The sequence below is a fragment of the Ciconia boyciana genome, chromosome 4 (genome assembly GCF_034638445.1).
Source record: "Ciconia boyciana chromosome 4, ASM3463844v1, whole genome shotgun sequence".
Taxonomy (NCBI): Eukaryota; Metazoa; Chordata; class Aves; order Ciconiiformes; family Ciconiidae; genus Ciconia; species Ciconia boyciana.
This window is the reverse complement of record NC_132937.1, coordinates 93,779,010-93,796,387: the sequence shown is the minus strand read 5'-3', so window position 1 is coordinate 93,796,387 and position 17,378 is coordinate 93,779,010.

The following is a 17,378-nucleotide window of genomic DNA, read 5'->3' as shown; positions in this document are numbered from 1 at the left end:
GTTACTACAGAATCATTTCTCTACCATGACAGGGCATGCAACCGTGATAGGGTATGCAACCAAGGCATGCAACCGTAGTTTTTTACTAGTATACAGTCGTTCCCACCAGATTTTTGCGCATTTTGCATTACCCACCAGATTTTGCGCAAACTACAGAGGAAGTTAGCCGAAATTCCTTCACGCCAACCTTAAATTAGCTGCATTTAAGCCACTGAATCTTGATTATCCTATTTCATGGTCCATTTTTCACCAAAATAAAATAGAGTTCTCACAGAAGTAAAATGTAAGAATCATGGTATTGCAATAATAAGCAACTTCTACATTTGAAGTATGGAAATCATATAGATGAGAGCTTGACAACCAAAAAGTCCTCCTATGTCTTTAGCAGACAGGAGAACACAGAAGATACCTTCACTGATTTTTTTCCTAAAAAAAAAGAACTGATTATTACAATTCACATCTTTCACATTCTTGCAATCTGATGTCACCAAAACTGTCACAAAATGCAGAGACTGAACTGACATCCTAACAAAAATAAAATAGCAAACGTAGCTGCAAATGATTGCCCAGGTTTTCATTGACTGAAAGGGGAGAATAGTGTGGCTCTGCCTTTGTTGCTTTTATCTGTGAATTAATGTTATTCAGCAAGCTGATAATTAGGGCACCTTGTGGACTTATCTGCTAGACATTTTTCCAGTAAAAAAACATGGAATCAGTGAATTTAAAAGTTTTTGCAAGAAAGCATCCAAATGAATGCATTTCCAATTTCAATATTGTTTAACAACCTATATCAATATTTTCTAAGTGGTAAGCCCAGACTTTGTAGTTCAAAATTACTTTCTCTAAGTAATTTAGATTTATCTGGGGGGGTGTATCTTTTAATAAATAGATCAAATTTGCTCTTAAGAGGTGACACGTCCAAAGCATAAGAAAATGGGACAGCAAAACCATTTTTCATTTTACGGGGGATTGTTGAAATTTTGCTTTCAGGGGACTAATTTGGAATGGAAAAAAAATATCAAAATATCTGGGATTTTCCTGGGACATGTTTCTGTTTCTATGACTCTTAGCAGTCCCTCCAAATTCATAGCCTGGACAGAAGGATTTGCTTTGTACTCCCTATAAACAATCTGAGCTCAGGAGCTGCAGATGAATGCAGTATGAAACTAATCAGGTCATCTCTGATTGCTCTGAAATATATTTCTCCATGCCAAGGAAAGGCCAAGGCTTGATGGGACGGACTTTTTCCGCTGGTGGTATACTAACAAAGCAATACACACAGGATGGATCAAGAAAAAAGAAATCTTGGCTCGTGCATCACGAGAATTCAAATTTTTGCTGCAGGTTCTCCACTTCATTCTTCAGAGCATCTGCACAGCTTCACCTCCAGCTCTTCCCTCTCCTCCACATCAGCTAATGGCAATTACAATTCCTGATTCATCCCCCCTCATTCCCCTATTACCTCCACTGAAGCAGTGAAGGAAAATAGCTTCAGGAAGACAACAGAGAAACATAGAAAGACACAAGTGTTCGGTATCAAGGCCAGACCCTGAGATTCATTGTCAGTGCTTGACAACAATCCCAGCACAGGAAACACATTTAGCAAATAATTAGCATTAGTTTCTTATACTGTTTTCCTCTGTTAGGCAAGCTGCAGAAGGATAATGTCCACTTTATGCACAAGTGCTTTATTTCATCATTTCCATACTGTTTTTACATTTATATATCGACGTTCCTCCACTGGCATATTTCTGACTAGGCTCTGCTGCTTTAATTAGAAATAAATGCATTCAACAAATAGAGAGAACGTGGGCATTGCAGCTCCTTGACCTGGCTTATTTCTTAACCTGCGGACTTAAAAGGGAATCTTGAATGGCCATGTCTTGTTGCCTGCAACATTTTCATTTGCTGTGCCAAAGATAACTCATGATTAAAATACTACTGGGAAATATTAACCAACAACCCCACACACACCTTTTTTTAAGGTGTGCAACAGATCATATTACTGCATGACTTTGGAAAATGAGCCCATAAGGAAGTTTTGAATGGTCTCCTGAATTCCAGTCATTGGCCTGCCTGTTCAGAGCAGTCTGGTTCCTGAAATATGGTGGCATCAATGGGATGCTGCGGGAAGAACCTAGCCATGCTCAGTACTGTTGGAGGCATTCTCCAGACCCTTTCCCTCCTCTTGTCAGGTTGCAGTTTCTCCTTCAAAGTAAAGATGATAGACATAGGCAAGAGAAACTATGAAGTTATTTCACCTTCTATCCCCCCCCCATCCCAACAGCTTTCCATCAGACTCTGCCAATCCTTTTCTAAATATTTCGAACTGGCAGTCTTTAAAAACTCACTACTCCAATGTAAAATGGGGTTAAAGCTAATAATTTCAATGCATTCTTGAATAATGCATTATTCATTAATTCCTGCAGTTGGTCTAATTGGTCTCAAAGGACTTTCTCGGGTTTATTACCAAACACACACCTTCCCAGGCACCTCACTGTACTCGTACTATGCTTTTGTGCAGCTTCTTTAACCTGTTGTCTGAGCATATGGCATTCAGTAGGTGTTTTAAACTGTTTTTTTTTAATGTAGACAACAGCAGTGTTGTCTATAGGTGCTAGCTATATCCAGCATGTTCTTTCCGTGCACTTTCTCACAAATCCTTCTGCCTGCTTCTGAAAATACATATTTGAATCTGAATGCATAAATGACCTGCTGTCTCTATCAGATTATTTTTAAAGGAATACGTTAGGCAGGGAGAGAAACTGAACCATCTCTATCATTAGGTATAAATGTCCAGGCAGGCTGGTTAATCACGGCAAGTCTCAATAGACTAACTTGATTCTGTGTTAGGAGATAGGCCTTTTCACCACATCAGCTAGTGTGAATCAACCCGTCTCCAAAGATAAAAGTGCTACTTTTCTTCTGAACCTAGAGTTCCTCCCTGTACACAAGACATTGCCCTTTTTTATTATTTTAAAAAATACCAATACTACTTAATAATCACTGACCCTGAAAGGAAGACAATTAAGTAACTAGATCCAACAGCACTTTCTAATTGACTCTCATAGATCTAACAAGTGCTAAATTTATCCAAAGATGGATGCTTTCCTTTGCTCGTTCTGTAGTCAATGGAGAGAGACAGAACACAAAAACTCCTATTTAATTGTGTGTTCTCAGAAAGTCTGCTTGGAGATACTTATTTTTCTCCATTAGCTGTAGAGGAAATCCAGGAAAAATAGTTTTCTCTAGGATTAAAGTAGCATTTTTTTTTTCTCCTAATATGCTTATATAGAATACAAAAGGGTTGAAAAATACAAGCTGAATTAGTGCAGAACAATAATGCTGAACAAACCTCTCAAGCACAGCACAGTCCTGCAACGGGAGCAGGAAACAAGCATCCAGACATTTATTTCCTCTAGATTAAAGAAGGGATTAAACTTCCCTGTAAAGTAAATCTTAAGGTTTTACTATCCTAGAATTCCTGCTCAAAAACACCTTTCACATCAAAGGGACGTATGTCTGATCAGAAAAGATTTTTTACTAAGGAAGAGTCAATGATACCATTCTGGTGTAAAGACTGAGAGAATGATGGTATTCAGAAAACCTTCCTTCCACCTTCCTGTCTTTTGAGTTTCCAATTATAATTCTTAGCCTTACATATAGTGTGGAAGCTTTTATTGCTTGTTATTTCCTGCGGGCATCACACCACCAGCACAGGTAAATGTTCTGTCCTCCAGAAAGCTGTTTACTGAATTCCAGGTAGTCACCTACCTAAAGGCAACGTAAAGCTCAGTAGCAGCAGTCCTCCTGGTGTCTCTTCAAGCCAATGCAGACTGAAAACACTTGTTTACTCCAGCAACTTCAGAGAATGGTTTTCTGTTGTAAAAAGCACATAGCTCTAAGCATTTTCAACCTTTGTTTGGACTAGTCTGCCTTTCCCCATCATCTGCAGGGTAAAAAAGTCAAGAAAGGAGTAATATGCAGTATGCTGCAGAAAGAGAAGAGAACCATTCTTCTATGCTTTCCCATATTCTCATGACATCAATTTAGCCTACGGTCAAAAACTGCCTTCTGAGATCTTTTTGGTCATAGAATCATAGAATAGTTCAGGTTGGAAAAGACCTTTAAGGTCATCAAGTCCAACTGTTAACCTAGCACTGCCAAGTCCACCACTAAACCATGTCCCTAAGCACCATATCTACATACCCTTTAAATACCTCCAGGGACAGTGACTCCACCACCTCCCTGGGCAGCCTGGTCCAATGCTTAACAACCCTTTTGGTGAAGAAATCTTTCCTAATATCCAATCTAAACCTCCCGTGGCGCAACTTGAGGCCATTTCCTGTTTTCCTATGGCTTGTTACTTGGGAAAAGAGACCAACCCCCACCTCTCTACAACCTCCTTTCAGACAGTTGTAGAGAGCGATAAGGTCTCCCCTCAGCCTCCTTTTCTCCAGGCTAAACAACCCCAGTTCCCTCAGCCGCTCCCCATCAGCCTTGTGCTCCAGACCCTTCACCAGCTTCGTTGCCCTTCTCTGGACACGCTCCAGCACCTCAATGTCTCTCTTGTAGGGAGGGGCCCAAAACTGAACACAGCATTCGAGGTGCGGCCTCACCAGTGCCGAGTACAGGGGCACGGTCACTTCCCTACTCCTGCTGGACACACTATTTCTGATACAAGCCAGGATGCTGTTGGCCTTCTTGGCCACCTGGGCACACTGCTGGCTCATATTCAGCTGGCTGTCAACCAACACCCCCAGGTCCTTTCCCACCAGGCAGCTTTCCAGCCACACTTCTCCAAGCCTGTAACGTTGCATAGGGTTGTTGTGACCGAAGTGCAGGACCTTGCACTTGGCCTTGTTGAGCCTCATACAATTGGCCTCAGCCCATCAATCCAGCCTGTCCTGATCTCTCTGTAGAGCCTTCCTACCCTCAAGCAGATAAACACTCCCACCCAACTTGGTGTCATCTGCAAACTTACTGAGGGTGCACTCGATCCCCTCGTACAGATCATTGATGATGATATTAAACAGAACTGGCCCCAATATTGAGCCCTGGTCACACCACTTGTGACCGGCCACCAACTGGATTTGACTCCATTCACCACAACTCTTTGGGGCTGGCCGTATACCCAGTTTTCTACCTAGCGAAGAGTATACCTGTCCAAGCCATGAGCAGCCAGTTTCTCCAGGAGAATGCTGTGGGAAACCGTGTCAAAGGCTTTACTAAAGTCTAGGTAGACAACATCCACAGCCTTTCCCTCATCCACTAAGCGGGTCACCTGGTCATAGGAGGAGATCACGTTAGTCAAGCAGGACCTGCCTTCATAAACCCATGTTGACTGGCCCTGATCACTTGGTTGTCCTGTATGTGCCACACGATGGCACTCAAGATGATCTGCTCCATAACCTTCCCCGGTACCAAGGTCAGACTGACAGGCCTGTAGCTCCCTGGATCCTCCTTCTGGCCCTTCTTGTAGGTGGGTGTCACATTTGCTAACCTCCGGTCAACTGGGACCTCCCCAGTGAGCCAGCACAGCTGAAAAAGGATTGGAAGCGGCCCGGTGAGCACTACCGCCAGCTCACTCAGTACCCTTGGGTGAACACATCCTGCCCCATAGACTTGTGTGAGTCTACATAGCAGGTTGCCAACCATTTGCCCTTGGATTATGGGGGCTTCATTCTGCTCCCCCTCCCTGTCTTCCAGCTCAGGGGGCTGGGTACCCAGAGAACAACTTGTCTTGCTATTAAAGACTGAGGCAAAGAAGGCATTAAGTACCTCAGCCTTTTCCTCACCCTTTCTCACTATGTTTCCCCCCACATCAAATAAAGGATGGTGTCATGGTTTAACCCCAGCCAGCAACTAAGCCCCACACAGCCGCTTGCTCACTCCCCCCCGGTGGGATCAGGGAGACAATCAGAAGGGTAAAAGTGAGAAAATTCATGGGTTGAGATAAAGACAGTTTAATAAGTAAAGCAAAAGCCGCACACGCAAGCAAAGTAAACCAAGGAATTCATTCACTACTTCCCATCGGCAGGAGGTGTTCAGCCATCTCCAGCAAAGCAGGGCTCCATCATGCGTAACGGTTACTTGAGAAGACAAACGCCATCCCTCCGAATGTCCCCCCTTCCTTCTTCTTCCCCAGCTTTACAAACTGAGCATGACGTCATATGGTATGGAACAGCCCTTTGGTCAGTTTGGATCAACTATCTTGGCTGTGTCCCCTCCCAGCTTCTTCTGCACCTGGCAGAGCATGGGAAGATGAAAAGCCCTTGACCAGTGCAGCAACAACTAAAACATCCCTGTGTTATCAACACTGTTTTCAGCACAAATCCAAAACATAGCACCATACTACCTACTATAAAGAAAATTAACTCTATGCCAGCCAAAACCAGCACAGATGGAGATTCTCCTTAGCCCTCCTTTTGTTGCTAATGTATTTATAGAAACATTTTTTATTGTCTTTTATGGCAGTAGACGGATTAAATTCTAGTTGGGCTTTGGCCCTTCTAATTTTCTCCCTGCATAACCTCACGACATCTTTGTAGTGCTCCTGAGTTGCCTGTCCCTTCTTCCAAAGGTCATAAACTCTCATTTTTTTCTGAGTTCCAGACAAAGCTCTCTGTTCAACAAGGCCAGTCTTCTTCCCCACTGGCTTGTCTTTTCGGCACATGGGGATGGCCTGCTCCTGCACCTTTAAGATTTCCTTCTTGAAGAATGCCCAGCCTTCCTGGACTCCTCGGCCCTTCAGGGCTGTCTCCCAAGGGACTCTGTCAACCAGTGTCCTGAACAGACCAAAGTCTGCCCTCCGGAACTCCAAGGTAGCTCCTTACTTCTCCAAGAATCAAAAACTCTGTCATTTTGTGATTGCTAGGCCCAAGACAGCCTCCAACCATCACATCACCCACAAGACCTTCTCTGTTCACAAACAACAGCTCCAGCATGCCACATGCACCCAATACACACCTTATTGTCCATCAAATGTAGACAACAGCCAATACATAATCTCAATCTGCACCTACAGTCTCAGGACAGACAAGTGCTTTTGCTTTTTTCTAGACCATCTGCAAGATCCTCTCCAACTTTATTTCTCTGTCTCCAGATTCCATCAGTTTTATGCAAGCCTGAGTGGTCTGTGAGCCACTTCATACAATGGCATGTAGGCAGCTTAATCTTCTGCAAGAAAGGGCAATTGGCAGCACTCCCTTTTTCCCAAAGTACTGAAAAAATGCCATCTGATATTCTGTATATTTCTGTCACACCCTCCCATTCCTCTCCTGCTTTTTCCAGTCTTTTTTTTTTTAGAAGCTTATTTCTCCTCCTAATTTCTATCACCATTTCCAGCATCTTTCTCACATTTTTACGACACCCGTTTAAAAAAAAAAATCAAATGTTAAATTAATCCAGTATATAAGCAATATTTGCCGTACTGTTTGCCATTGTAGTCTATTCCCCTTACAATTTGTCCTCATCAGTCAGTCACCATGTTTGCAATGAACAAAGATTTTCACCACCTGGCCTTGAGCGCTATCCACAACTTTCTTTATGGGATTATATTTCATTCTACTATTCGTCACTGAATGTCTCATTTCAGTGCATATTATGTTGCACTAAATTTACCAGTGCTGACTTAAACTGGTGATGGAGTTATCCAGTGACCATACTATGAACTCTGTCTCAGCTTTGTCTTGTCTTGGACAACCTAAAGAATGTACAGAAGCTCCCATCTTACTGATTGCTGCTTTCTTGTTGTTGTTTGGAGGGAGGATGGGGTGGGGGGAGTGTTAATGAATTCAGGAAGAAAAGCCAGATCTGACACAGGCTTCAGCAGTAGCTGCTGTTGAGCTTTAACCAAGCTAAAAAGCAGTCCTTTGTCTTCCACTTTGTTTCATGTCTCTTAGCTTTGAATCTATAAAAGCACTTTACATCTCATCTATAACTACACGTCTTGTTAAACAGCCTTTTGTGGCGGACTCTGCCAGAAGCTCTGGAAACTGCAAATAACCGTGCCAGCTTGTTTCCCTTCTCCCCACCATTGTTCTGATTACAGTAGTAAATTACAAGTGAACTCCTGCTGAAGAACACCCAGGTCCTTGTGGCTTGAACGACAAATTTTGAATGAGATGAGGAGTCAGTAAATTATTTCAGAGAAAAGTTTCAGTTTCAGCCAACCCTGAAGATTTCCTGAATTCTATTTGAATTTTCTTGAAAATCAAAAATCAAATAGTTTCAGCTGAAAAAAAAAAATGGAAAGGATTATTTTTTCCTCCAAACTATCAGGTGAATTACGAAGAGCCTTTAAGCTTTGGTCTACAGAGGCCACAGCAATATGGCCTCAACTACAACCACACAAGAAACACATATCTAGTCTGGTCATTCCTCTAGTTCCTCCTTGCTGGGTTCCTGGATTGCAGCATCCCCATTTCTCCCTCCTTTAAGACAGGAAAAATAACAGCATTATTCTGAACACAGGGGAAATACTTTTCCTGTGCTTTCTAAAGGAATCAGGAAGAATTTTCAGAAATCACGTGATGGTTGCTGCATTATGTATGTAATGAAGTCTACATTTTCAGGTAGCACATCATCAAAATTCAGGATTTTTTTTCAAAAATGTGATTCTCCAAAGCTGGAAACAAATATGTTTTATCATGATGCCTAAAAATATTGGTTTATAGTATGTGTTAATTTCAAACATTCCCCAGACATCATACACATCTAAATATATTCGTGTTAGCAAATGGGAACTAGGGAGTGAACTTGCCTGTGAATTATAAATTGACAGGCTACTAAAGGAAAGAACAACAAACTCACTTTTGATTGTAAACACTGCACAAGACTGAAAAAAACTTCCTTAAATAGCCAGTTTTGAAGAAAACATGAAACTATTATTTAGTTTCATATTCCTCACAAATGTTCAGAGTTTTTACAATTTCGTCTTTTTTGGGGGAAAATACGTTTCTCTGTAACTGCCAGTTAAAAGGTTGGTTTCACTCCAAAGCCTGAAATAGAATAATTAAAGAGGATAAATATTGAGTAAGGAATTAGACATGTAATCTAATCAAGTTACTGTCATGAAAGGTACTTCACCTAAGCTATGACTTTAAGGAGGATGGTTTTTTTTTTAATAGAAACACAAAGATCTTTGATGATAAGAACCTAATAAAAAATAACTGATACCACTTTTTCATCTCACACACCTTCAAAAAAGGCCAAAGGGATGATCCAGAGAACTACAGGTCAGTCAGCCTCGTGTTGACTCTTGGTAAAATCATGGATTGAGTCCTCTTGGAACACATTTCTGGGCACATGAAAGAGTAGAAGGGGAATGGGAACAGTCAGCATGGGTTTACCAAGGGTAAATCATGCCTGACCCAGATGATTACCTTCTGTGACAAAATGACTGGATTTGTGGATGACAGGGGAGCAGTGGACTTGACTTGGCCAAGGCTGTCAACACTTTATGCCACACCCTACACGTATCCAAGTTTGGACATGACAGCCTGGCAACAAGTGGACTACTGCAGGGGGTATTGTGCGACGTGTCCATTTAACATGTCTCAGTGACCTGCAGGACATAACGGAGGGCACTGTCATCAGCTTTGAAGGTGACACCAAGTGTCAAGGACCAGTCAATACACATGAGGAGAGGGCTGTCATCAGATGGGCTGGACGGGGGGAGGAAGAGGCCAAAGGCCAACAGGGTCCCCATAAAATTCAGGCAGGAGCAATGGGCAGCCCTGCCCTGGGAATGCAGACCCCTGGCAGCAATCCTGCTGGGGACTGGAGAAGGGTCCTCTGCTTATCACGTGCCAGGCCTCATCTGGGTACTGTGTCCTGTTTGGGGTCCCAGGCAGAAGACATTGATAAAGCAAAGGAGTTCAGGAGAGGCCACCGGGACAGTGGGGCTGGAGCCCTCGCCCTGCCTGGAGGGGCTGCAGGGCTGGGGCTGGTTCAGCCTGGAGCACAGACAGCATCACAACACCTAGCAGGAGAACGGACCAAGGAGACGGGGACAGGGTCCTTGCAGAGGTGCCTGGTGGGACCGTGTGGTCCAAACAGTAATGGAGTCTGACAACAAGGTGCAATGTGTGTAAGTGCAAGGTCCTGCACTTGGGCCACAGCAACCCCATGCAACGCTACAGGCTTGGGGAAGAGTGGCTGGAAAGCTGCCTGGCAGAAAAGGACCTGGGCGTGTTGGTTGACAGCCGCCTGAATATGAGCCAGCAGTGTGCCCAGGTGGCCAAGAAAGCCAGTGGCATCCTGGCTTGTATCAGAAATAGCGTGACCAGCAGGACTAGGGAAGTGCTTGTGCCCCTGTACTCGGCACTGGTGAGGCCACACCTCGAATACTGTGTTCAGTTTTGGGCCCCTCCCTACAAGAGAGACATTGAGGGGCTGGAGCATGTCCAGAGAAGGGCAATGAAGCTGGGGAAGGGTCTGGAGCACAAGTCTGATGGGGAGCGGCTGAGGGAACTGGGGTTGTTTAGCCTGGAGAAGAGGAGGCTGAGGGGAGACCTTATCGCTCTCTACAACTACCTGAAAGGAGGGTGTAGAGAGGTGGGGGTCGGTCTCTTCTCCCAGGTCACAAGTCATAGGACGAGAGGAAATGGCCTCATGTTGCGCCAGGGGAGGTTTAGACTGGATATTAGGAAATTTTATTTCACTGAAAGAGTTATCAAGCATTGGACCAGGCTGCCCAGGGAAGTGGTTGAGTCGCCATCCCTGGAAGTATTTAAAAGACGTTTGGATGAGGTGCTTAGGGACATGGCTTAGTGGTGGTCTTGGTAGTGTTAGGTTTACAGTTGGACTAGATGATCTTAAAGGTATTTTCCAACCTATACAATTATGTGATTCTGTGAAAATGTTATAAAATGAAGCTTTACTGAGGGAGCAGGAAAGATGAGTGACAATGCACCCATACGGCGACTCACCCAATCCCCGATGGCAAACACAAGATCATAAGCAATGCCGTGGCTCCGGTGGACTGCCAGGGACACTTGGTGTCTGGGTCATCTGGCCCAACAGCCAGTCATGCAAATGCCTTTTGAACGGCATTGTCTGGAGATAAAGAAAAGCTTTCTACCCATGAAGACAGCCAGGCAGAGGAGCAGGTTGCCTGCCCAGAGAGGCTCTATCATCTCCATCTTGGGAGGTTTTCAAGAATGAGGTGGAAAAGGCCCTGAGCATCCCAGTCTGATCTCACTCCTGATCTTGCTTTGGGCAGGGCATTGTACTTGAGTTCTCCTGAAATCCCTTCCAGCCTGAATTATCCCTGTGATCTTAAGACAAAATACTCATCCCCATGCGTATGAGGGAAATACAAAGGATACATGAGGAAGAACATGACTGGCAGTGCCAAAACAGTTAGCACATGAAGATCCAGGTTTCTGGTATTTCATTTGTTCTGGATATATCTGCTAAGAACAAAGGTAAGGGCAAAGGTTTACACGTACTTCCTATCCCCTAGCAGCGGTCAATTTTAATGAGCTGACCAAGCAAACACATAGCTGAAGTCCACAGAAAAAGGAGCGAATCTCTGAAAAATGGCCATGCCATTATATACAAAGTTAATCAGAATGAGCTTAAGTAAATGTAAAATGCATGACAAGTAAGGAAAAGTTTAGGTTCTAGGATAGGCTGTTTTGGAAGAAACCTCTGCTTCACCAATGGAAATTCATCTACGCCAAAACAGTCATTGAGTCAATGCAGATGACACTGAATTACAAATTACATTCTTTTTCAAATTAAAGCTCTGTATTTTCCTATTTTAAGCAAAATATTTTGAAATTTTTAATATGACAATTTGCAATTTCCTACATTATTTCCATTATATCTCTACACTGAATTGAAAGCTTTACCATTCTTTTGAAATGGAACAGACTATTTTGCTGAAACTATGACAGGTAATTGAATTAAATTATTTTTTTTTCTTGCTAATTCGCTCGGCACAGGCAAGAACTGAAAAGACTGAAAATTGTACTCCTGTAACAATCCCATCCTGAAACTTTTTAAGCTTTCCTAAGGGGCCAGGGCTTATTTCCTAAGAACTGACCTGAATCTTGCAAATGAAGAAACAGGACTGAGCAGCGATATCATTTAGTAATACAACAGTAGTAGCACTAGTATGTAACTTCATCATTACTCAGGCTTTCTGCTAATTTTTCCTTTAGAATGGCATGAAAAATATCTGTTACTGATGACAACATGTACCAGCTTGGACAATACAATTCTGCCTACAGAGCAAGCTGGAAGATTGTGGCCAGGAGCAGGCACACTCTGAATTGTCCTAGTCATATGTCTCATCTCAGAATCTGTCACATTCATTTAAAAACACAACTTTTATGATATTGGTGCTCAGTTCATTTTCTTCCATAAAATACAGTAGAGTTCCAATGTAACTTTTCAAGAAAAGCCCCAGTAATTTAGAGGTTTGACCTCATTTCGAAAATTACTAGGCCACTTCTGTCCCACACAATATCTTATTTTAATTGGGTTTGGTGCCTTTAGCTATCTAGCTATCCTAAACACATGGATCTGAGCTTTAGACTTGCATACAAACGAAGTTTAAGGTCAAAGTCACTTCTTGCTTTTGACAATTCTTCAAAAATATTTCAACTTTGTAGGACCTTGTAATTCATAAATGAAAACAATTACTTCAAAGAGATTTATTTTCAACAAGTCTTACTTGAATTTTTCAAGTATATCTAATAACTGCAAAGTGTTAAATTATGCATCATGTTTCACAGTTGAATACCTTGATGTTTGCAAGACTTCAAGTCAGTTTTCAAAACACTTTCAAAGCTGTGGCTGGTTTGTATAGTGAGTTTTTAAAAAGGTATCACAAGTACACAACAGCTTAAATAAATCTTACGTGGGATCACAATGAGTGTGATGGGAACACAATTGTATTTTGACCTGCAAATAGATAGGACAGGAATCAAAGAAATAAGGAGGGGTTGTTGACAGCTAAAAGATCCAGCCTCTGACTAATTCTTCTTCACATAGCCTCAGTCAGTCTTGATTAACAATATCAATTCAAATACAAAGTCAAATACATTAGTATTTTGTATCAGAAATGCAGGAATGCATGGATTTACGGCCACACTAAAAATACTTTGTATAAGAGTTCTCAGAGGTACTCAGAAAGAAACTTCTCCTCCTGCCCATAACATTTCAGCTCATAATCTCAAACCTATTTAAGCTGGGCGTGTGTTTTCCATAGTCAGTGTAAATACCATGGACAAGATTTTTAAATTGTTTTCCTACGTACCCACAAAGGCAGACATCTCTGTGTCGGACTCACAAAATCATGCTGTTCAGAATGACAACTCATTAAAATACTTTCTGTCTTTCATTTATTATTTATTGCCCCTCTCCTCAGCCACCTTTCTTTTTCTCCACCTCACTCTTCCTCCTCTGCACACACCAGTTGAATTGGCAGACAATCATCAGGTGCTGTCTTTCTCTATGGAGCCAAAATTTTACTCTTAAAGATGGTAAGAGTTCTGTTCCTGCCTCTGGTGGGAGCATTTCAAAGGACATGCACTATTAATTGGAGAAATTTATTGAAGTTTTTTTAATCTGTTCTGAGTACAGAAGAGTATACTTTCTTTTGCTGGCCTATTTTCTCTTTCCTTTATCCTTCCAGAACAGTATCTCTGTTGGATATTCTCCTTCTTTCCAGTATCATGGTGCAGCTGAAAACCCAAAAGGCAGGAAAGAAAATAGAGCACCATGGCTTCGAGTCAAAGGAGCTTCACACTCTGCTTCTTCAAAATCACCCGCATTTCACAAGTTAACTTTGTAGAGTCTTCACTATATATCATACATGAAACAATAATTGCTCTATGAATTAAAACATAATGAGAATCCATCTCCTTTGGGACCAGATTGCTTGCCTGGCAATGTCACTGTGGCGTTCAATGCAGGAGAATCCTAAATGGGACTGAAGACTACATTTGTTCTCGCACGGTGGTCCCACTGATTTCCATGAGACTGCTTTGTACAGAATGCATTACACAGTGCATGCAAAAATAATAGCACTTAGGCATTCATGAGTGTGAGAGCATTGGGGTTTTTAGGCCCAAACCAGCAGTAGTACATGTCACATAGCCTAAGGAGCACAGCTTGTAGATTTGGTGGTTTAGCAGTTATTTTTCTTCTCTAATTCTTTGGATTTCCTCCAAGTGGCAGTTCAAAACTGTCCTTACAACCAATTGCATCATCACCAAGGAAGGTGAAGGGAAGCAGACAAGGACACTTGCAGTCCTGAATCTCTCCTTATGTCCTCATTCACTATCGATCCTTGTTTCAGTTAAAAGAGAATCTGTGGTTGTGAGACAGGACCATCCAGTAAGGCAGCCAGCTTCTCCTTCTAACTATCAAGGTACAAAATACTGGTCACTCTTTCCCACTGGTGGTGGGAAAGAGGGTGCTTTAGATATCTTATTGCTAGGCATGGCCTAGAATTATTTTGATCTAATAACATGTTATTGTATTTATTAAACTTTCAGCTAGAAACTTTCTCCTTCCTGTCTCCCCTGCAACCGGTCCCTGCAGATACAGTATCCAGCAGGCATGTACTTTGAACATCCTGCATGCATTCACTGCGGACCATCTTTTCTGATTGTCTTTGTTGCATCATTGGAGAACTAGCTGGATTATCCAGTTGCTTCACTGGGAACATTTAAAGTATCCACAGTGAGAAGCCAGGCTATGAAAATGCAATTGCTAAAAACCCTACTGGAAATACAGCACACAGTCACCTCATAGGTTCACTTGCAAAAAGATGTTTTATTGATATTAAGATGATCTCAGTGGTAAGGGGAATTCCAGACTCTTGGGCTTAGTTCTACCTTCAAGATCTGTCAAAAAAGCATCAGAATCACTAGAAAGAGTTCCTTGTTGTCAGATATCTCCAGAGAAGCCGTGCTCAGTTAACTCGTCATTAGTGAGCGTGGTGGTTTTGGTTGGGATAGAGTCCCCCAGTCTTCTTGGGGGGAAGAAGAAGGAAGGGGGGGACGTTCGGAGTGATGGAGTTTGTCCTCCCAAGTAACGGTTACACATGATGGAGCCCTGCTTTCCTGGAGATGGCTGAACACCTGCCTGCCCATGGGAAGGAGTGAATGAATTCCTTGGTTTGCTTTGCTTGCATGTGTGGCTTTTGCTTTACCTATTAAACTGTCTTTATCTCAGTCCATGAGTTTTCTCACTTTTACCCTTCCGATTCTTTCCCCCATCCCACCAGGGGGGAGTGAGCAAATGGCTGTGTGGGGCTTAGTTGCTGGCTGGGGTTAAACCACAACAGTAAGCGTCCTTAACTGGGACAGTTTACAGTTAGGCTCTAGATGCCTATTTTGTTAAAATCTTTTAGGAAGATGAGTCCATCACTATGGTAAGTTATTTCCTGACACAGAAGGACTCTATGGGAAAGACCAGTTGTTCAGCTCTGGAAGAGATCCCGTTGACTAATTAGCAGAAGATAAATGTGGAAGGCAACAGGAACCCATCCAACCCAACAGCGCAGGTCCCTTCTCGTTCCAAAGTGGGCATAAGGCAAGGTCCTTTTCACAGCCCAGTCAGGGTCCGGTTGCAGGTGTGCACTCACAATAGCTCAGCTGCAGCCCTGCCTTGTGACAGATTTCAGGCCACTCCCAGAAAGCACCTCCAAATTCCGACTCCTTCATCCAAGTGGAAATCGGACATAAGACAGAACTTAACTTTCAATCTAATGTGGAAGGCACGCTAACAAACAGGAGGTTGCGTTAAAAAAAAATCAGAAAGGAAATCGGAGATCTCTTTTGAGTTATTTACACATACACTACCTTTCTGTTTTGTTGACTTGGAAGAGGGGAGAAGTACCCATTGCAGGAGATTAGAACACCTCGTGGAGGCAGTGAGCTGTGAGGAAGACTCAAATTTTAAGATGATGTAGCTTTAGGCCTTAGTTTCACGGAGACTAGCTGTTCTCAAATAATTAGACACACTCTGTTGCAGGAAATCAGCAACAAATCTGCCCGTGTACAGGACATCTAGAGATGAACTCGGAAGTGGAAGTCTCCCTTTCACTACTAACTCCATGGCAGAAACCCCTCCCCTTTTCCCTACGCTTTCCAGCAGCACAGCAGGCTGTTTCAGTGTAATGTCATGCTGTTTAGGGTAGCAATTTCCCAAGGTAGGCAGCGACATTAATCAGGTCATTATGGGAACCCGTCAAGCGAAGAATGATAAAAATCAGAACGGATATGATCCAAAAAATGAGCGGATATGATCGGATAGGATCATATGATGGGAACCGATATATGATCAGAACGGATATGATATATATACATATGATCAGATATGTATATATATCATCTATACATATGATACATATACATATGATCAGAACAGATATGATCCGAAAAATCAGAACAGAATGATAAAAATCAGAACTTCTCCTGAAGAGAAGAAGAAGCTAGAAAAGCTAGAAAAGAAATCTCAAAAGGCAGCTACCCCAGGAGGTATCATTTTGAAACAACAAAGAAACAAGCGCTACATGGCAAGAGAAACCCTTAAGCAGACCAGCAACCCAGCCTGGCAGGCAGGCAGGCATGGCAGAGCGAAAAATAAAAACTAAGGGAGGAAGCCTTGCAGCTGAACTACTTAAAAGGGCACACTCAAGAGGACTAGACCCAAAAGAATCACTCTGCCATTATTTTGATCCAATCTGTGGAAGACAAACTGTAAGAAAACTTTTTTTGTCCCCAACCAAGCCATGCTTTATCTGACAATATATTAAAAATAACAAAAAGACATACCTGAAACTCACTGCCAGAACAGCCATACACAAAAAGGTGTCCTTTTATTTTACTTTTCATAGTGACCTTTTCTAGTGCATCCAACTTCCTACAGGCATGCAAGACCCCATATGATAGAAAACCATCGGGTATCAACAGCAAAGGAAAGAAACTGAAGCATAAGCAGCCTTATGGTGATTCTAGAAGAAGGTTATTCTGGAAGGTTCCAACACGTGAGATATTGACATAAGTTGCAGTGAAAAGGGTAGTGAGGATATGCACCACTGCATTTTGCCAGAGGCAATTAGACCAACTTCAGTGTTTTTATCTATCTTGTCAAATAGGCTCTATCACTAGTAATAGTTAATAGGGACTCTTCTTTAACTCAGGCAGTCAAGCACTGTTTTAGCAGAAGGAAAACTTGCAATAAGTCCACTTAGCACCCTATGCATCAAGGTTAGAGGATGTGCATAGTGTCTGTGGTATAAACAAGCAAGAGTATTTCAAAGTTATGAATAGAAAAGTGTTTCTCCTTCGCATTCAGAACAGACTTTTTAAAAAGGGAATGAAAACATTTTCCCCATCCTGCAAGAACTC